The following is a 22342-nucleotide window of genomic DNA, read 5'->3' as shown; positions in this document are numbered from 1 at the left end:
GGGAGGTACAGACAGAGAGGGGGACAGACGATCTAAAGTAGTCTCTGAACTGACAGCACAGAGCCTGATGCGAGACTCGAACTCATGAACCGCGAGATCATGACCTGAGCCGAAGTAGGCCGCTTAACAGACTGAACCACCCAGCCTCCCCTGTTTTCCTGAAATGTTAAGCATCTATGGTTTGAAGAACTTTAATAGGAATGTGCTTTCAAACCTTTGGTGTAAACTCATTCTATATTTTTGTTATTTTTATTTGTTGCCTCTCTATATGGAGAAGTCTTTGTTTCTTGTTATTGACAGTGACATCTTTTTGCAGGATGTTGTGATTTGCTCTGTTTATAGAGTTCTGTGAGATAGACAAATTTAAAAGTAAGAATATTGTCTGGGACTATTATTCTTCTATGTCTAAAGAAAGGAAAGAGATCATAGCTTTAACATCAGTTATATGTTAATACAATTTTCTCAAAGTATGGTGTACAAACTACTGATTTTAGGTAGCATGTGTCTTTGAAAATTTGAGTTAGATGCTTATTTTAATGTGAATTAAAAATATAACTAGCTCATAAAATTTATGACTTCATAGATATTATTGCTCAGGAAGATGTTAAGTAAAATGAAAGTAAACTGTTCACTACTGATTTTAAGGAAATGAGTAAACAAGGTAACAATTGTGAAGGTGGCATGTAAATGGCTAAAGTTTTAGAAATATTGAACTAATGTGTTTGCTAAGTGGATATTTTCTGAACCACTGCAGAAATGTGAACCTCACTGGTCCTTGGTTACACTGCTCAATTAGTAATACAATCTGTTAAAATTTCTTAATTATAGATGTACAAAATATTGGATAAAAAATGCCTTTTCAAACTTTTATCAGACCTACAGTCCTCATGAATTGTCATAACATTGAAGGGATGTAGAAATTAGCCCATATTTTTTGAAATCAGAATCATAGAGAGGATGAATCATCCCAGAGTCAGCATTATACTTCTGTTGTGCCTGTTTCACCAAGACACTGATATCTTAGAAGGGCAGGGAGGGGTGCTGTGCACTAAAGGGTGAGAGAGGGGGAGGGGACATAAACATCATCTAGGTCAAGGACCATCAGTGTATCATGTAGTGTGTCAATGGCCATTAAAAATGGTCATATTGTCCGTTTCTTTCAGGGAATCCATTCTAAGGAGGATGTAATTCTAAATATGGAGAAAATCCACACAAGATGTTTATCATAAAGGTATTTATGATACAAGGAATTCCAAGCATTCTAAAAAAAGGGAAAGATTAAACAAATTATGGTATAATAGTCCCTCCCTTATCCGTGGTTTTGCCTTCCACAGTTTTAGTTACTTACAGTCAACCACTGCCAGAAGCAGATGATCTTCTTTATGACGCTTCCTCACACGCCTGAGTCATTCACCTCACTTCATCTCATCACATAGACGTTTTATTGTCTCACATCATCACAAGAACAGTGAGTAGTATATAGGCATATCTCATTTTATTATGCTTTGGTTTATTGCGCTTTTCAGATACTGAGTTTTTTACAAACTGAAGGTTTGTGACAACCCTGGTTCAAGCAAGTCTGTCAGCGCTGTTTTTCCAACGGCATTTGTTCACAATTTTCTCTGTCATGTTTTGGTAATTCTCTTGAAAGTTTCAAACCTTGTCATTATTGTTACATTGTCATGGTGATCTGTGATTAGTGATTACAACTTGCCGAAAGCTCAGATGATGGTTAGCATTTTCTAGCAATAAAGTATTTTTTTCATTTTGGTGTGTACATGTTTTTAGGCATAATGCTATTGCACACTTAGTAGACTAAAGTATAGTATAAACATAACTTCTATATGCACTGGGAAACCAAAAAGTTCATTTGACTCGCTTTATTGCAATATTTGCTCTATTGCAGCGGTCTGGAACTGAACCTGAAATACCTTCACAATATGCTTCTACAATAAGATATTTTCAGAGAGAGAGACAACATTCACATATGTTTTTTCACAGTATATTATTATAACTGTTTTATTTTATTATTGTTGTTGTTAATCTCTTCCTGTGCCTAATTTATAAATTAAACTTATGTATGTATGCATGGGAAAAAAGGTGATATATATGGGGTTCAATATGGTTTCAGGCATTCATGGTCTTGGAATGTATCCCACAAGGATGGTTGGGGGGGGGGGGGGACTACTGTATATCTGTAAAACAAGATGAAGAATTGTACCAGCACAGAAAATGCTGAGGGAAAAATGGATTCAAGGCTGATTAACAATCATACTTACAATTATGTAATATGTACATAAAATGATATAGATATAAATTCACAAATATTCTGAAAGTGGTTATTGTCTTACAGTGGTAGATTAATTATTCCTTTTCCTTTCTCTACTTTTGTATATATAATATATTTTTAGATTGGCTTTTTATATTATTATATAACTTATTTATATTACTTTTTTTTAAGTTTATTTATTTCAGAGAGAGAGAGAGAGCAGGGAGAGAGGCAGAGAGAGGGAGAGGAAGACAGAATCACAAGCAGGCTCCATGACATCAGCACAGAGCCCGATGCATGGGGCTTTTTGACAAAACTCTGTCGAATAAATATGTTAAATATGTTAAATAAACTACACTGCTGTATAGTAAATACAATTGTTCAGTCTTTGGGAGATAAATCTTACCTTTTCTTTGCTTGACATACAAATAACTTGCTATTTGAAAAAAGCGAGGATTGAGTCTCAGTGCTAGAGTGAACAGGCATGACAGAATCAAAGAACAGAGAGGGAAATACCAGTTGAAATACTTACTACTAGTTGATTTTTCTTACATTGGTTGCCTTCAATGTCAGCCATGGCTTTTACTGAAGTCAACTTATTCTTTTATTTCGAAGAGAGGAAAAAAGGCAGGAAAGAGGAATGGGAACTTCACATGATATGTATGCTATTAGTTTCTTGATTTGTTTCTCATTCTTTTGGATTCCTATAACCTGGATTCATAAATTTATATCTGTACATACTGTAATTACATCTATTTTTCCATATTATTGCATATACTCCTATTGTACCTCAAAGTATATTGTGTCATCAGCTTGCTCAGGAACCTTTGCTTAGAATCTTAACCCTAGCATATATAGTTACTGTGATGCATTCCCCATTAGTGCATTATAAGCACTAAAAAATATGCACAATTTTCAACAAAACCTCATCCATTCATAATTGTTTTTCTTGTCTATAAGAAAAATGCTTAGATCCTCATCACATGTCCTTTTGCTTGATGACTTCTTCACAATAACTTAATCTCTGATTAAAGTCTGGATGCTGCAGGTATCATTCTCCAAGATAACTATATTCCTACCCAGAAATTTGCTTCCCTAAATCATCCCCAAGTTATTGTGAGGGATAGTAACATGTAAGTGAATAGCATCTCTTCTGAGATATTAATCGGTCAGGTCTGATGCTCATTTCCTAATGTTGCAGGTTATTTAATAAGAAATATTTGAAGCCTTTTGAGCCCAGATTCCCTCCCACCCTGTGCCTCCCCTCCTCTCCAGTGGGCAAGAGAGACTGGTAGGCAGACACCAGGAACTAGGAAGAGCTTCTTTAAGGCACAGCTTGCCAGGCAGCTGAGAAGCAGACAGAAACACCCTTATCCCGTTAATTCTGGGCTGCAGCCTCCAACCTCTTAATGTAAATGAGGCAAAGCACTTCATCTTTGTAGCTCTCCTAGCGGATTTCTTGGGGGCATATTCTTTGAATATATTTCCACTTAATAAAATGACCTCTTATTATTTTATTCAAATCCGAAGGACGCTTTCTAGACTTCATCTTTCTCTCTGCGTTTCTTTGCAATTTTGACACTATTGACTTCTCCAAATTTTCTTTTTTGGTTTCCATATCACCATGCATTTCTGACTCTTCTAGTTCTCTGGCTGCACTCCCCTTTTATATTCCCGTTCTCTGCTCTCTGCCTCCTCTCGCTCCTGCTGTATTTTCACATTGGGTGATGCCCATTGCTACGTTTATATCGGTTTACACTCATATACCGAAGGCCCTGTGGTTCCTCTTCCAGAGTTCTGGACTCTTACATCCAAGTGTAAATCTGTTACTAAATATCTTTATTCTGCATCCCACAGGCATCTCACATCTAAAATTTTCAACCCTGGACTCATCATTTCTCACCTCCATCAGTATTTTTTATATTGATATCTGGCACTAAAAGCCATGGACTTGCTCAAGCGAAACACTTGGGGCTCTCCTAGACCCCTTATTTATCAACAGCATGTAATCAGTTTTGAAGTGACATTGATTCTGTTTCTTAAATATCTTTGGAAACTACCTGTATGTCTATTCTTGGTTCAAGCCCTCAACATCTCACACCATATCCTCATCTCCTCAGCCTCTAGTCTGCCTGCAGGCAACATTTTAACAGTTATTTTGGGTCATGTTGTTCAGAGACTCCCCATTTTCCTAGCATGTATTTTAATAGCCCTAGTGATCCGTGATCTGCATCGTTCTCCAGCCCCATCTTTCAGCCCTTAGATTCATACCCTAGATGAATCTAAGTTCCAGTGATACCTTGGTACCCATTCATTCCCAATATGCTCCTCCATTCTTTATCCCAACTACTGCTTGCTCTGCCTGAAAGACCATTCCTTTCTTTGGTGGCTTACTTTCTGAAAGGTACACCTCAAGCGTATTCCTCTGGGAAGATTTGACTGACTTTACTGCTCTCTACCAAAGCAGGTGGCCACGTTGTCCTGTTGGACTAGACATTTCCTAGAACCCAGAGTATTCTTCTTTCCCAGAACTTTTTTGCAATAACCACTTTTGAAAACTAAGTCTGTATCTTCTGTCTCTGAATTCCCAGTACCTAACCCAATGCACGAGACATTGTATGTATCCAATATGGATTTCCTAAATAAATAAAATTTCATGAGTCTCTACTTCTCTGCCCTATTGCTTTTGTTTAAGTGAGATTTACCACTACTTAAAGCTCCCTAGCTCACAAAGGGCATAATTTTTTCCCCAGAATTTAATTTAAAAAAATCCATCAATTCAACATTTGAATAATTACATCTACTTTTTCACACATATATAATGATATCTTCTCAACTAGAGACTGTAGAAGGTTGTGACATTTGAGAGGTCTTGGACCCTGGCAAATGCTCCTTCTGACTTGGTATTGTTTTTTAAAAATCTTGAATCTTTGCTCCATTTAAATATATTTAAAGATTCCCAGAAGGAATACCATATATTCTGTATTAAAAGGCTCATATTTTTACATGTTTATTTATTATGAGAGACAGAGCAAAGAAGGGGCAGAAAGAGAGGGAAAGAGAGAGAACCCCAAGCAGGTTCTGTGCTGTCAACACAGAGCCTGACACAGGTCTCCAACCCATGAACTTTCAGATCATGACCTGTGACGAAACCAAGAGTCAGACACTTAACCAACTGAGCCACCCAGGCACCCCCTTTAAGAAAAAAAGTTTATTTATTTATGTATTTATTTTGAGAGAGAACAGAGAAAGGGCAGAGAGAGAGGGAGAGAGAGAGAGAACAGGTTCACATTTTAAAGTAGCTTGTCCATAGCATGGCCAAGTTTTTGCTTTTGTGCTATTAGGTTATTTTTAGAAAAAGATTTTACTGTCTATTCAAAAAGAAAAAAAAATTTCTTCTAGGCTTTTATCAAGTCTAAGTGCTATCCTATGGTACAGAATGCTTTTGATCTGGTCAATTGACTGCCCCTGTTAGAGTCAGCTTTGTCCCTTTGCTGTGTGACCATGACCAAGTTCCCTAGTCACTATGGGCCTCAATTTTCTCCACCCTAACATAAAGAGAATTATGTTAATTATCTCTTACAGTTTTTATGAGAATCAAATGTGTTAGTACATTAGGGCCCTTAAAACAATATTTGATAAAAACAAATGCTAGCTGTTTTTAAGTCCTGTGGAGTCTATGTAGATCCTATGGTAGCACACCAGGTGGGCACTTTCTTCAGTTATTTGTTGCCAAATTTTGAGAAGGTAGAATAGTATTACAGGATTATAGAGTTGGAAAAGACTTTATTGTTTTTTAAGCTTATCTTTTTTGAGGGGGGAGGGGGAGAGAGACAGAGGATCCCAAGCAGGTTCCTCACTGTCAGTGCAGAGTCTAATGCGGGGCTTGATCCCATGAACTATGAGATCATGACTTGAACCAAAATCAAGAGCTTGACACTCAACTGACTGAGCCACCCAGGTGCCCCATCCTAGGAGAAGTTTTGATAAAGATTAACACTCACTGATGAGGGTTGGCTACTGGGATTTGTCATTTGTGTTAGCTGGGATGTGGAGGGGCAGGCAGAGTGGTGAGAATGTCTAGTTCCAAAGCAAGGCTGAAAGAAAAACAGAAGACAATAAATGCAGAAAGCATCCCTAAGTTAACCATAAGTCATGAGGGAAAGGAAGTGCCACTAAAATATATATATAGTGTCACAATGTTTTGTTAAACTACTTCTGACTACACCTAGGCACCTCAGTTGACAGACAAAAATCAGACTGCTCAATTATAGTCCAAGAATACTTAGTTAAATTTTGAAACTTACACTTTCAAAAGCTTCATTATAAATATATATGTGCATATAGAAATATATATATGTATATACATATATATATATATAAACATTATAACTGTACACAGAAACAATGATATCAAAAGGTTTATAGTGCTTATTTCTTAGTGGGACCATAGGTAATTCTTATTTTCTTTTTTGCTGTATTTTTTCTCCAAAATTTTAAATAAAATCACCATTTTGCTCTCATTATAAAATAAAATGTTTCAAAAATTTAAATTATTTAAAAATACATCAGAAATCACTATGGTACAATCTTCAAGATTTTCATGACTCAGGGCGCCTGGGTGGCTCAGTCAGTTAAGCGTCCGACTTCATCACAAGTCATGATCTCGTGGTTCGTGGGTACAAGCCCCGCACTGGGCTCTGTGCTGACAGTTCAGAGCCTAGAGCTGCTTAGTATTCTGTGTCTCCCTCTCTCTCTGCCACCCCCCTGCTCATACTCTGTCACTCTCTCTCTTTCAAAAATAAATAAATGTTATGGGCACATATGGGTGGCTCAGTTGGTTACGCATCCGACTTCAGCTCAGGTCATGAACTCACAGTTCATGAGTTCAAGCCCCATGTTGAGCTCTGCGCTGACAGTTCAGAGGCTGGAACCTGCTTCAGATTCTATGCCTCCCCCTCTCTCTACCCCTCCTCCACTCTCTCTGTTTCTCTCTCTTGCTCTCTCAAAAATAAATAAAAACATTAAAAAATTTTTTAATAAATAAATGTCAAAAAATTTTTTTTAAAGTTTTGCATGACTTAAATACTTCTTGATAGAACATACTGGAAAACACCCAGTAGGCTAGTAATACCTCTCACTCATAAGCCAGAAACCACCGTGTATGAAAAAGTAAGTTATAGTGAAAGAAAAGAAAAGCACTACTTATTATGCAATATAGATCTTAGAAGTCTCACAGTATCTCAACACAGTTATTCCCCAAATCACAGTTGTCAAGGAAAAGCTTTTTAGACCACAACTGCATATGCACAAAGTGAAAGTCTAAGTGACACGAGGGAACCAGGGGGTTCCCTCTGGGCAAGTTTTCCCTTCAAATACCCCTATCTGCTCCCATTCAGCCTCTTCTGAATGCACAGCTCATCTAAGAGCTGGCCTTTCATTTCACTTTCCTGGACAGGTCATTAGCTGAGTCATTAGCTGAGGCAGATTTGGAGTTCAAAGTGGACATGTTGAGAATATGATGCTGACTGGATATACAAGTCTGATACCCAATGAACAGTTGAAAATATGCATCGGAAAATTTCAAGGCAGAAGTTTTGACTGGAGATACAAAGTTGATGATTGTCAGCCAATACATTATATTTAAAACTATGAACTGAATGAGATCACCAAGGAGTGGATTGATTGATTGTTGAGAGAGAGAGAGAGAGAACATGCAAGAAGGGATGGGACCCAGAGAGAGGGAGAGAGAGAATCTTAAGCAAGTTCCACACTCTCACAGCTGTGAGATCATGACCTGAGCCAAAACCAAGAGTCAGACGTTTAACCTCCTGAGCCACCCAGGCGCCCCAAGCCAAGGAGTGGATTTAGATGGAGAAAGGAAGAAGGCCAGAGACTGAGGCTTTGCACATTTCAACATTAAGGGATCTAGGAGAGGAGGATGAACCAGCCAAAAAGGCTGAGAAGGAGAGATCAGTGAGGTAGGAGGAAAACCAAGAGCATGTGGTATCCTGGAAGGCAATGGAGAAGGGAAGATGTGTGTCACATGCTATCTATCACATATTTTAGTAGGTTAAAAAGAAAAGGAATGAGAATTGGTCTTTGGATGTAGCAAGGTGGAGTTCACCAGTGACTTTGACAATGGCAGTTTCAGTGGTGTGATGGAGCAGAAGTCTGATTGAAGTGCATTTAAGAGAAAATGAGAAGAGACAGATTGAAAGCTTAAGTAGGAGCAATTCTTTCAAGGAATTGTGCTGCAAAGGGCAATAGCTATTGATGAAAGTGAAGTCAAGAGATTTTTCTTCTAAGATGGGAGAAATAATGGCATGTTTGTAAATGGATAGGAACGAACCAATGGAGAGCAAAAACTCAGAGAAGAAAAAAATTCAGCACTGAGTTTGAGTAAGGAGAAGGGTGCAATTATTGTTTGAATGGAGTAATTGCTTCCAGATAAGAGAATGGGTGACTCATCTCTGAAAGCAAATGGGAGGGCAGAATATGGGTTGCAGCCACTGTTAGAGGTGAGCAGGAGTCTGTGAAAGTCCTCTTCTGATTGCTGAGAATGAGGGTAGAGGAGGAAAGGAGACAAAGTATGAAATCGGCCCCTGACAGAGTGAAAGGTGGATGGACCTGAGAATCACAATGCGATTGCCTGGCAGCATTAATGGCATCACTGAGTTTCAGAGGCAGAAATGTAAAGTGGAATCAGGGGGCAGGGACATTTTTTCCCCCAGCATCATTCAGCTGTGTAAACTTTGGGTTTAACTAGAGTTGTGATTTTGACATGCACATGTTAAAAACAAGGGAGTCAAAGGTGTATGCATGTGGTGATGATCATGATTGACCATGGAAATTAAATTGGGTAGAGGGAGGAGAAAGGGCCTCAAGGGGGGTGGTAGGATCAATGGATCCTAGGTCCCAGTGAGATTTTGGGATTGTTGGATTTGGGAGAATAAAAGGGGACAAGATGGATGGTAGTGGAGTATGAAAGAGTTGCCTTAAAAGTGAATATCCGAGGTTGGGTGAAGGGCAAGATCTTTGGAAGAAAGGATTCAAGAAACCAAGAGTCCCTGATCACTAAATAATTATTGAAATCTCCAAGAATGGGGGTCATTGGAGTAACAATGATGTGGGAGCTAAAATGCCCTAGGAGCAGGCTGTTGACATTAACAATGACGGGCAGTGGGTCATGATGTAGGATTCCAAGATTGGGGAAGGCATATGCAGATTAAATAAGGAAGGCAAAAGCAAGGTCTAAAAGTGGCCAGGAGGCTGCTTATTTAGAGCCAGTGGTTCAGGGACTTAAGGGCAGAAGCTGCCCCCTGAAAGATTTTTCAAGGTGGTTGAAAATTTAAAGCACTATGGGGGCACCTGGGTGGCTCAGTTGGTTAAGTATCTGACTTTGGCTCAGGTCATGATCTCACAGTTCGTGAGTTCAAGCCCTGCATTGGACTCTGTGCTGACAGCTCAGAGCCTGGAACCTGCTTCAGATTCTGTGTCTCCCTCTCTCTTTGCCCCTCCCTACCCTGCTCATGCTCTGTCTCTGTCTCTCAAAAATAAATAAACGTTAAAAAAAGAAAGAAAATGTAAAGCACTATGAAATGTCATGTATTGCTATTTCTAGCATATGAAAAAATAGTAACTATTATTGCAAATTCTTTCAGCAAAATATTTACATAAATAACCAGGAGGACTTCCTCCCTCTGGCAATCCCCAAAAGTAATAAATAGACTTCTTTTAAAGTCACTGAGACAAGAGATCATTCAGGTTTTTTCAGCAAAGTCTCTTTATTTTCTCATAATGAAACTGTCAGAGAGTACCAACCCTGATAATTTAGACCTCTGATAGTAAAGTTTCTAAAAAGTCTAAAGAGAGATTTGAAACCCCTACCTCTATTTAAGAGGATGGGGAGAGATGTTTGTACCCTGTTAACCACTTTGGACAGGATCTGGTCTTCTGTGATTGACATTTTTCCTTTATGTGTTTCTTTTTTTAATGTTTATTTATTTTATTTTACTTTTTATTTTTTAATGTTTATTTATTTTTGAGAGGGTGCTAGTGGGAGAAGGGATAGAGGATCGAAGCGGGCTCTGGGCTGACAGCAGCCAGGCTGATGTGGGGCTTGAATTCATGAACTTTGAGATCATGACTTGAACCGAAGTCGGTTGCTCAACCAACTGAGCCACCCAGGTGCCCCTATTCATTTATTGTTAAGGTTTATTTATCTTTGAGAGAGAAACAGAGAGTGCAAGTGGAGAAAGGGCAGAGAGAGAGAAGGGAACAGAGGATCTGAAGCAGGCTCTGCGTTGAGAGCAGAGAGCCCGTCGCGAGGCTCGAACTCATGAACCATGAGATCATGACCTAAGCTGAAGTCAGACACTTAACCGACTGAGCCACCCAGGTGCCCCTCCACGTGTTTCTAACGTGATGGATGGTGATGACCAATTGTAACTTCTCTACTCTCATTTGGGACTCAGGACGGTGAGTCTCCTCTGTTCTCTTACCTGGGATGTTTCAAGTAGAAATCATGCAACAATGCCTATGACATAATGCAGGAAATAAATATAGATTATTCCTTATTCTATCCATTCTCTTATTATAATAAAGTCCTCTGTGTTTAATATTTTTTTAACCTAGAAAGTTCTAAATTAGAACTGGATCAAAATCTATGAACACCAATTTTGGGTAAGTTTTCACATGAAGTTTTGAATTAATTATTTTCTCCTAATTATAGAACTATACATAGTCATTGTAGAAATCATAAAAAGAAGGGGAAAATAGTCAAAGAGTATTACTGAGAGCCAAAGATGCTAAATATTTTGGTGTATTTCCTGATATTTTTGTAGTCATTCTTAATAATTGTGGTAAAATACACATAAAATGTGCCATCATAATCATTTTAAGGGTAGAGTATAGTGGTATTAATTTACATTCACATTCTTGTGCTACCATCACTCCATCTATCCACAGAATGCTTTTCATCTTGCAAAACTGAAACTCTGTTTTCACCATCAAACAATAGCTTCTCATACCCCACTCCACTCCCCCCACCCCACCCAGCCCCTTGGCAACCACCATTCTACTTTCTGTCTGTATGCATTTGACTACTCAAGGCACCTCAGGCAGTAAGTAGAATCATGCAATTTTGTCTTTTTGTGACGCTTATTTCATGTTATATAATGTCCTCAAAATTTACCTGTGTTATAGCATTTGTCAAAATTTCCTTTTTTAAGGAAATGTATGTGTAAACCACATTTGTTTATCTGTCTGTTGATGGGCACATAAGTTGCTTCTACCTTTTGGCTACTGTAAATAGTGCTGTTTTGAACATGGTATACAAATAACTCAAGTCCATGGTTACCATTATTTTGGATATGTATTCAGAAGTGGAATTGCTGCATCATATGATAATTCTATTTTTAATTTCTGAGGAAACACCATAATATCTTCTTCCATAGCAGCTGTACCATTTTATATTCCCACTAACAGTGTGCTAAGATTATAATTTATCCACATCCTGGCCAGTACTCTATTCCTTTTTCCTTTTTTTTTTTCTTAGTAGCCATCTTAATGGGTGTGAAGTGGTATCTCATTGTGATTTTTGTTTGCATTCCCTAATTATTAGTGATGTTGAGCATCTTTTCATGTGCTTATTGACCATTTGTATATCTTCTTTGGAGAAGTGTCAATTCAAGTCCTTTGCTATTTTTTTAAATTAGGTCATTTGTATTTTTACCCTTGAGTTGTAGGAATGCTTTACATATTCTGGATATTAATTCCTTATCAGCTGTATGATTTGCAAATATTTTTCCCATTCCAGGGGTTCCTTTTGCACTCTGTTTAATATGACCTTTGATGAGCAGAAGTTTTTAAATTTTATGTAGTCCAATTTATTTGGGGGCTTTTTGTTTGTTATCTGTGCTTTATCATACCCAAGAAATCACTGCAAAATTCAGTATCATAAAGATTTTCTCCTGTTATCTTCTAAGACTTTTATAGTTTTAGGCTTTATTTTATTTTATTTTAAGCTTTACACTTTTAAGTTAATTTTTGGCTTTGGTATAAGGCAAAAGTCCAACTTTATTCTTTTGCACATGGACGTCCAGTTTTCCCAACACCATTTATTGAAAAGATTGTCCTTTCCCCATCGAATGGTCATGGCACCCTTATCAAAAATCACTTGATGTGAAGGGTTATTTCTGGGCTCTCTATTCTATTTCATTGGTTTATATGTCTGTCTTTATGCCAGTATCACACTGTTTTGATTAGAGTAGCTTTGTAGCAAGTTTTAGAATCAGAAAGTACAAGACCTCCAACTTTGTTCTTCTTTTTCAAGATTGCTTTGGCTATTTGGGTTTTTTGAGATTATAAATGAATTTTAGGATGGGTTTTTTTTCTATTTCTGGAAAAAACATCATTCATCTTCATCTTTTTAAAAACATAGTAGCTGTCACACTGTGAACACTGGTATATTCTGTTTTTTCCTCCTTAACATTATATTTATCTTGTTAAAAATAAACATTAGGTCTTTTTATTCAAACACTTCATAAACATATTTCACAATGACTACATAAAGGAAAACGAACAAATGGAAGTATAACTGAAAGACTAGAAAATATTTATGCCTCAAACTATGTGACTAGAATATACTTTAGATATTATAATCATAAAAATGAGAAACATATGATTCAAGATTGTAATTCTTATATTATTTTTGACCAACTACAACTCTGGAATTCATTTATTTCCTCAGCAAACATTACTGAGTCTCTATAGTTTATAATACACTGGGAACCTAGATACAAATTAGATATGATCTTCACCCTCAGGGAAAGGGAACAAATACTAAAATTTAGTGAAAGTGTAGTATGTATCATGAGTTTTCACTTTCTTTTTTAGTGTTTGTATTAGTCTTATGGAGAAGTGGTATTAGACCCATTTACAGATGAGGGGAAAAAACATTCATTTCAGAAATGTGTCTAAGGTGACACAGAGAGTGAACAGCAGGCCTGGGAAACAGTTCAGGGTTGTCTGCTTCCAAAGCTCATGCCCTTTTCACTCTCCCAAGTTTCCTTTAGGCACTAATGACATAGCACAAGAGACAGGAGTACATATAGCTAAGTGTAATGTGAACAAAAACTGGTATAGCTATGAATTCTGCCAGAAAAGAGTAAAAAGAGGCTTTAGAGAAATGGCACTATAATTTAAAACTTGGAAACTGAGAATTTCATTAGATAAAAATGGAAAGAGCAGCACTCTATCATTCATCCGTTCACAAACCCGAACTGAGCTTCTATTTCACAAATCCGCACTGAGCTTCTATTGTGTGCTAGTCACACGGCTGGTACCAGCTGTGCACTGGAGATTTGAAAGAGAATGAGTGAGGCTCTGCCCACTCTCAGGAGTCAGTCTCTTGGGAGGCAGTTAAGTAACTGATATATGATAGAGCCTTGTGCCAAGCTCTGCCACAGAGGAGAAAACCGAGTGCCGGGGGACACTATTACAGGGTACTAAGAGCAAGTGCACAGTGACAGAAGCTGTGCTGCATTGCAAGTATGCTGGGTACCACACACTGGATTCCAAGTTCAGGTGCTTGGACGACTTCATCCTATAGGCAGACATTTTTTTTTAATTTTTTTTTTTTGTTTTAGAGAGAGAAAGAGCATAAGCAGGGGAGGAACACAGAGAGAGAAAATCTCAAGCAGGCTCCATACTCGACACAGAGCCTGATGCGGGATTCAATCCCAGGACCCTGGGATCATGACTCCAGCTGAAAGCAAGAGTCAGATGCTCATCCGACTGAGCCACCCAGATGGCCCCGAGCAGACATTTTTAAGGAGGGGAGTAACAAGGTTAATTCTGCTTTTAAGAGGCTACCTGGCAATGTGTGAAGTATAGAGTTATGGGGATATGGAAAGAGACAGGTGGCAGGAAAACCAGTTTGGAGGCTAATGGTCCCAACTAGAGTTGGAGTGGACCTGGGAAAGACAATAACAGAAGAGATTGTGAGAGCAGAGACCATATTTGCAAGGAGAAGATGGCAGAATTCATCCAATATAGGATGTGTAGTGTGAATAAGGTAGGAGTCAAGAGAACAGTGTAAACAAAGGCTTCAGGTCATATATATGTTCAGAACCACTGCATTATTTGCAAGTGAAGGACTCATTCAGCACTTCATAAGTAGGTAATGAATGCTCTTTGGATTATCAGTGTTTATTTCATATATTTAGCCATGCTAAAATACCCTTAATAGTTGAATAGATTTTTTTCTCCCAGTTTGCACATGGCCTGCAATACTATGTACACTATTAATTCTGTTAGCAAGCTCTTTCTACATAGATAGTACAAGTGAAATTTTTATTGCTGTTATATTGAAGCATCATAGATTTTGAGACAATGGACTAGTGATGTTTTTCTATAATAAAATTCAAAAAGAGTAATGTATTTTTTTTCTGAAATGGGGTTCAAAAAAGGTTATTGGTAGATAAATAATATGCATCACTATTTTAATGTTTCACAAAAGTTTTCCATTTTGATAGGTCATTTCTAAGTCTTGTAATTTATTTGGCTCTTTTTTGTTCTGTAGAGCCACATTTGTTTTCATTAAGTAAAGATATACATCTAGTTGAAGAAGTGGGATCTTTTATGCCTGTGCTGTTATATGTAACCAGAAGAGGGCGGCAGTGAGGCACTAGAAAGCATGAACAGACCCTTAAAATTGCAGAAAGGCAGTTAAGATCATCATGTAAATGACACAAACATTTGTTGGGACTGACAACTCAATAACTGACTCATTTTCTGAGCCAGAGACTATGACATAAACATTGTCACAGAATTTTCAGAACATCTAATGATGTCCTTATAATGCAAAAAGTAACACTAAGAAGTAGTCTCAACATTTTACATCAGTCTGAAAGGAAAACAATTAGAGGATGAATTAAGAATAAACATATTGTTTCTTGTTAAAGAGCGTAGGCAGAGAATGTAATAGCTTATAGAGACAACAAAAGTAATCCTATTTTCTTTGAATATTACAGATATTCCTGAAATAAAAAGAAATACTTCCAATTTATCAAATATATGGTAAGCAAAGTGTAGGATTAAGCAACTGAGAGAGGATGTCCAGATTCAGTAGATATCTCCTTTTATAAACAATTCATGAAAACAAATACTTTTTGAGTACATCATATATGCTAGGAATTATCCTATGTGCTAAACATTCCCGGCTATAGAGAAGAACAGAACAGATGCATGCCCTGTCCTATTGGAGCATATATTATAGTGGGGAAGATAGACATTAACAAAACCACTAAAATTAATTCATAGTTACAATTGAGAAAAGAATGGAAAGCAGTCTACCACAGGGCTACAAGTAAACTAGTTTAGGTTCATTCCCCAAATTGGAAATTAGATAAAACTGAAAATAGGACTTAAGAACAACTTATTTGAAGTACTTAATACCTATTTACATTATGTATTTCTTTTAACAATAAATAAAATGGATAAGGGAAAATCTACATAATAGTAAAAATAACAATGCACAAGAGTATTTGGGTAGTTGATATACAACAATAAAACACCACCAATTTGAAGTGTAGTAAAATACCCCCAGACTTCTCTGACTGCCTGAACTTGATTAAACAACCATGTCAGTCATCAGACTGGCTGCGGCTTCAACTGAGAATCTGTCCTCACTTGATCCACTCAAAACCCCAGGTCCCAAACCTGAAAAACACTTGTGTAAATATAATCCCCTACCTCCTCTTTTTTGTTCATTCGTCTCAGCATCTCCAACATCCCAGATTCTCAGTTGGCCCAGGCTATGAGCCCACTTCTAGGTCCTCTAGCCTCTCTGAGTCTGGACCCCTTGGTTCACAGGCACTTTAGACTTTTGATATGTTCCTTTGCCCTCTGCTGTATACACTTTCCAGATGTGGATTGACTCAGCTGTCTAGAGTAGAGGTGGGGTAGCCCCTCAGCTGACTGATGGCATCCATTATTGATGAACTGTAGCTGGGCCTCACTGAATCTTTTATTTATCCTTACTTGTCTTTCCAATTCTCTACAGCCCCTGTTTCAATCCAGAATCCCCCCTTTTCAAGCTGAACTCACTGCTGCCACCCTACCTCCCAGATTTCCATCTGTTTGACTTAGGATACTGGGTTATCTATGGTGAACTCTCAGATTTTCTGTCGGTCATTAGCCATTTTTTTCTCCTTCCCTTATGCCTCAGAGAAATGGTAGTCTACCTTGGATTAAGCCTACTCCTTCTGACTTCTTAAACCTCTTTTGTGATTTTTCTCATTCATATTCTTTCTCTTTCGTTTTTTTTCTTTGCTTTATTTTTCCTTTGCCTTCTAATAGCTCCTTAGCCTACACACGTGTTCAAATCTAATGATTTTTATGAAATATTCATTTCCCCTGAGACTGCATTCCATCTTTCTCCTTCCCTTAACAGCAATGCTTCTCAAAATAGTAGTCTATATTTATCCCTTTCACTTCCTTGATTAACACTCATGCATCTACTTCTGATCTGCCCTCTTCTGATTATGATGTCTATTTACAAGATCAACAAGAACTTTACAATCACCTAATCTAGTTGCCTCTTCCCAGCAGTTACTCTGGGGTTTCCTGTGGAACTTGTTGCTCAGTATCATGTCTCTGCTGTTCTTGGTTCTCACAGTTCTGGCTGTTTCATTGGAGGCCATAATTTTACTGTTTGGCTCCTAAGTAGTGGCATTTTGTAGAAGTCCGGTCTTCTTCATATTTTACCTTTGCCTCCTTTAATCGAATACAGTGGCTTCTATTATTGCCCCCGACGTGGATGATCCCCAAATTGCTCTCCAGCCCTAATCTCTCTCCTGAATCCGACTCACATTTCCCACCTTTTGTAGAGAGCTTCATTGATCTACAAGATTCCATGGGCACTTCAAACAGAACTGGTCTGAACTCATCATCTCTCAGTGTTCCACGCACCCTGGATTTCCTGCTAATTCTAATCATGATCTGCATTTGCTCTTGCTGTGTCTCCATCCCACCCCATCTGTCTGAAATGCATCTCTTTGTACCACTTTCCTTGTTCCCCAGTCCCTGCCTCTCCATTTTCTCTGGTTGTTGGAGTCCTACCCATCCTTCAGTGTTTAGCTTATATTTGTCCTTCTTAGCAAGCAATTACTTAACTAAATCTCCCCTTCCCCACTCTTCACCCATTCTTTGCTTGGAATTCAACTATATCTGATCCCCCTCAGTCTTGTGTTTGAGATACAGATTTGTGTTTGTCATCTCTATTAAACCCCGAGGCCTAAAAATGCTGGGACTATGTCTTATTCATCTTTAGATCCCCTGCAGAACCTGACACATAGCAGAAAACCTAGAAATTATGGTTAATTTGCATTGTTGGAAGAAAAGTACCTTCATTTTTTTAAAGTTTATTTATTTATTTTGAGAGAGGGACAGAGAAAATGAATGGGGGAAGGACAGAGAAAGGGGGAGAGAGAATCATAAACAGACTCTGCACTGTCAGCACAGAGCTCAATGCAGGGCTTGAACTCACAAACTGAGATCATGACCTGAGCCCAAACCAAGAGTCAATGCTTAACCTATTGAGCCACCCAGGCACCCCACAAACCTTAATTTTTAAGAATTGAGAAGAAAATGGAATTTATAATATGCAGGCTACAAATCTAGGAGAATATAGGATCTAAAAAATCAAATTTACATCAAATATAGTTGACATTTTTCCTATTTCAGTTGAGGCAGATTTTTAGACGATTACATAAAATTTCACTCGGTAAGGGCCTTTTTTTAGGGGTAATTTAATTCTTGGAAATTAAGATTTAAATTTCAGGGACTGGGATTTTATTTTACTTTCTTTAAAGTTACTAAGTTGACTAAGTTGGGAACGACTGGGTGGCTCAGTCAGTTGAACATCCAACTTGTGCTCATGTCATGATCTCACAGTTCTCGAGTTCGAGCCTCGCGTTGTGCTCTGTGCTGACAGCTTAGAGCCTGGAGCCTGCTTCAGATTCTGTGTCTCCCTCTCTCTGCCTCTCCCCTGCTGATGCTCTGTCTCTGTCTCCCAAAACTAAATAAACATTTAAATAATAAAAATAAAGTTAGTAAGTTGGCCTGCTACTGTTTCATGGATCCAGGCAAAAGACATGAGATGAGCCTCTTGGGTCAAAGACAGGGGACTTTATTATTCAAGAGCACAGCAAGCATGAGCATCATGTAGACATCTGTTTCTTATGTCCTCTAAGTCCCAAAGGAGTGATATTGAGCAGTCAAGGTGGATGCAGGTGGGTTTGTGTTGCAGTCAAGGAACATTGATCTTGAGGAAGCCACTGCTTTTATAACAAAATTGTTCTATGACCTCATTTCTCAAGGTTGCTGCAAATACAAACCTTATAAATAGGCCAAGCAAGGGAAATTGGATTGACATTCTTGACACGCTCAGCAAGAGCTTGCAGAGATGCATGCCCACAGCCCATGGTGGATTGCCTTTCCCAAAAACATTCTGTGAGAGTAAAGATTGGTGATTATCCTGGTGCAACAGAGGGACTCAATAAATACTTGTTGAATCAAATTAATTAATTAATGAGAAGAAGGGGAACCGCTGAGGAATTTAAAAAGGCAAATAGAGTGAATCCCTGTGGGAACAGTTCCAGATTTCAGATCTTTTTCAGAAGAAAAAGTCAAAAGGGTTATGAGAACTAAGACGTTGTAGACCACTTAGCCTTATAACAAATAAAATTTCCAAAAACTTTACCTCATGGAAAGTGAGAAGGACTCACATACAAAATAATCACTGATTAAGTCCAAACAACCTAAGGCAATGCCTGTAGCTTGCTGAATTAGTATCGCAGTAACTATAGTTCTTTCCATCTGCAGTGTTTTGTCACACACTAAATTTCATTGAAAGTTTAGACATTATGCTCATTTGGGAACTTCTACCACACATGAGTTTTACTTCCTTAAAATGGTGACTTGAACTACAAATCAACATATATTATGCTAATGAATTTGATCAGAATTAAATACTTGCTTCAAAAGTTGCAGTCAAACAAATGAAATACCTTACCCTCTCAAAGATTCTCTCTTGCTTTAAAATTAAAGTATGATTAACATAAAACACTGCATTAGTTTCAGGTGTACAATATAGTGATTCTACAATTCTATACATTACTCAATGATCACCACAATTAGTGTAGTCACCATCTGTCACCATACAAAGTTATTACAACATTACCGATTATATTCCCTACTCTGTACTTTTCATCTCCATGACTTATTTATTTTGTAACTAGAAGTTTGTACTTCTTCATCCCTTTTATCTATTTCACCCAACCCCCCACCCTACTGCCCCTCTGGCCACCACCAGTTTTTTTCTCTGTATTTAAGAGTTTGTTTTTTGTTTGTTTTTTCATTTATTTTGTTTTGTTTTGTTATGTTTTAGATTCCACATATAAGTGAAATCATAAGGTATTTTTCTTTTTTTATCTGACTTATTTCACTTAGCCTAATACCTTCTAGGTTCATCTATGTTGTTGCACATGGCAAGATCCCTTTTTTTTTTTTTTTTTATAGCTCAGTGATATTCCATCATATGCTCCATACCACAACTTCTTTATCCATTCATCTATTGTTGGACACTTGGATTGCTTCTGTATCTTGACTATTGTAAAAATTGCTGCCAATAAACAGAGGGGTGCATATATCTTTATGAATTAGTAGTTTCATTTTCTTTGGGTAAATATCCAGTAGTGAATTATTGGATTGCATGGTGTTTCTATTATTAATTTTTTTGAAAAACCTCCACACTGCACCAATTTACAATCTCACCAACAGTGCATGAGGGTTCCCTTTACTCCACATCCTCACCAATACTTGTTATTTCTTGTCTTTTTAATACTATCTATTCTGACTGGTAGGAGGTGATATCTCATTGTGGTTTTGATTTGCATTTCCCCGATGATTAGTGATGTTGAGTATCTTTTCATGTGTCTGTTGGCCATCTGGATGTCTTCTTTGGAAAATGTCTGTTTAGGATCTCTGCCCATTTTTTAATCAAATTGTTCATTGTTTGTTTGTTTGTTTTGGTGTTCAGTTGTATAAGTTCTTTATATATTTTGAATATTAGCCCCTTATCAAATATATTATTTGCAGCTATCTTTTCCCATTCACTAGGTTCCCTTAGAAAACCATCAATAAAACAAAAAGGCGATCTAGTGGGTCAAGATTCTCTTCAAGGAAAGGAATTAACCTGAAGTATTTTGTCAGAGTGTAACAATGAGGTACTGGAGACCTGTAGGTTGGAAGTGCAGATTTGTGAGGGAAGTTTACTTTTGCACTGATGATTTTAACTCTTGTTTCTCAAGACCACATTAGTCCAAGTGACTAAAATACTCAGGCTACAGTCACAAAATTTTGTGATTGCATATCTCAATGTTTAGCCTCTCTACTTTCCTTTTTTTTCCTGTATGCTTTCCAGTCTTTTCAAACTACTGTTGCAGTGTGCTGTTCTCCATCTGCTGCTCTCACAATTGGAGATTGATTGCCTCCAGGATTCACAGTGTTGCTAGCAACCTTATATACTTTGAATTTTTAAATCGCTACTACAGGAAGGTTTCGTTTTTAAGATCTAGAGTTCCTCTCTCCTCTCCCAAGGAATGTTACCCAGGTTCCTCTAAGGAAGCAGGGTTAGAGGGCTTTTGAGTAACCTGTGCTTCACTCAGACTCAAACTGGTATCCCTAGATATGTCATATAGTTGGAACCCTTCCCTACCCCAAGGCAAGTTCTCAGCTTTCCTGAGGCTCTTTCCTTTTCTTTCCTCAAGTTTATAGAAAGCTTCATCATCCTTTTGTCTTGGAAAATCTTTACAATAGAGATGATCATCATTTCCTTCATTGGTCTTATCCTCTTTACCAACATCCCATTTTCATACCATTTGCTCTATTCTTCCCTGATTGCTGAGATTGTCCCACGCAACAGGTCCCCTTCCCCCAGCCATCAGTTTCATTGTTGCTGTGCCTGAAAGGACCAGGGGTAGATAGCTGATGCCAGAGGTAACTAGCCATTTGTTGTGCTAAGACTTTGTCTTTGAACTAAGGATGCTGAGACTGAATTAGTTTCTGCTGAGGATTTGAATCAGGAGGTCATGTAAAGCCATGATAAATGGATCAGATAAAGATGGTCTACAGAGAAGAATAAGGCAGACCTTGTATGTTCTGTTTGCCTCTGTACTCTTACCATCTAGCATGGTACCTGATACATAGTAGGCTATCAGTAAGTCTTGGTGGAATAAATAAAACAGACTCTTAAAGGGGGAGAGAGAGAGAGATTACATTTGCTTCCAACAGCTTTCGGTTCCTGACTCTAATCCCTCATGAGGACTATCTGCATTTCCTGTCCTATGTCCAGGAGAGATCCTTGTGTCCATCCAATAAATCTCCCTTTATGCTAAAGCTAGTTTGGGTGTATTATGTTCCTTACAGCTACATTAAACCTAAGAATCTCTTAATATAAGGGTTCCAATCATTAGAACTTAGTGTCTCTGTGTCCCCAGGGAGTTACAGTTCCTCACGCAAGCCAGAAATCTTGATGACTTGTGCAGAAATCACTGAATTCCAGAAGTAGGCATGCCTCCACTTTGCTTGATGTGAACCTCACATTGTTGGGACAGGGAAAAGAGTAGAAATGCAAATTCAACTGAAAATAAAGGAATTACCTCCAAAAATAAAGTTTGATGGTCTTCTTAAAAAGTTACCTCTTGGGGCACCTGGTGTCTCAATCGGTTGAGCATCGACTCCAGTTCAGGTCATAATCTCGCAGTTCCTGGGGTGATAACAGGGAGCCTGCTTGGGATTTTCTTTCTCTCCCTCTCTCTCTGCTACCCCCCCCCCACTCCCTCACTCTCTCTCTCTCTCACAAATAAATAAACATTAACAAAATAAAAAATTAAAGCAACATCTCAGGACACCTGGCTGGCTCAGTTAGAGGAGCACATGGCTTTTGATCTTGGAGTTGTGGGTTGGAGTCCCACAGTGGGTGTAGAGATTACTAAAAAAAAATAA

General features: G+C 38.0%; 1 protein-coding gene across 3 annotated transcripts in view; it reads left to right on the top strand.

The window, feature by feature from the left end:
- ALPK1 (alpha kinase 1) overlaps positions 1 to 22342 on the top strand; it is a 126466-nt gene that overhangs the window by 3019 nt on the left and 101105 nt on the right. For 2 of the 3 annotated variants that reach the window (XM_042935673.1, XM_042935669.1), the window contains exon 2: positions 1164 to 1231. The exons of the other annotated variant lie outside the window; for it this stretch is intronic. The gene's annotated coding sequence lies outside the window, so the exon portion shown is untranslated. The remainder of the gene's footprint in view (positions 1 to 1163; positions 1232 to 22342) is intronic. 3 annotated transcript variants of the gene reach the window in all.

The sequence above is a fragment of the Panthera leo genome, chromosome B1 (assembly GCF_018350215.1).
Source record: "Panthera leo isolate Ple1 chromosome B1, P.leo_Ple1_pat1.1, whole genome shotgun sequence".
Lineage (NCBI taxonomy): Eukaryota > Metazoa > Chordata > Mammalia > Carnivora > Felidae > Panthera > Panthera leo.
This window is presented reverse-complemented; position numbering and strand designations above follow the sequence as displayed.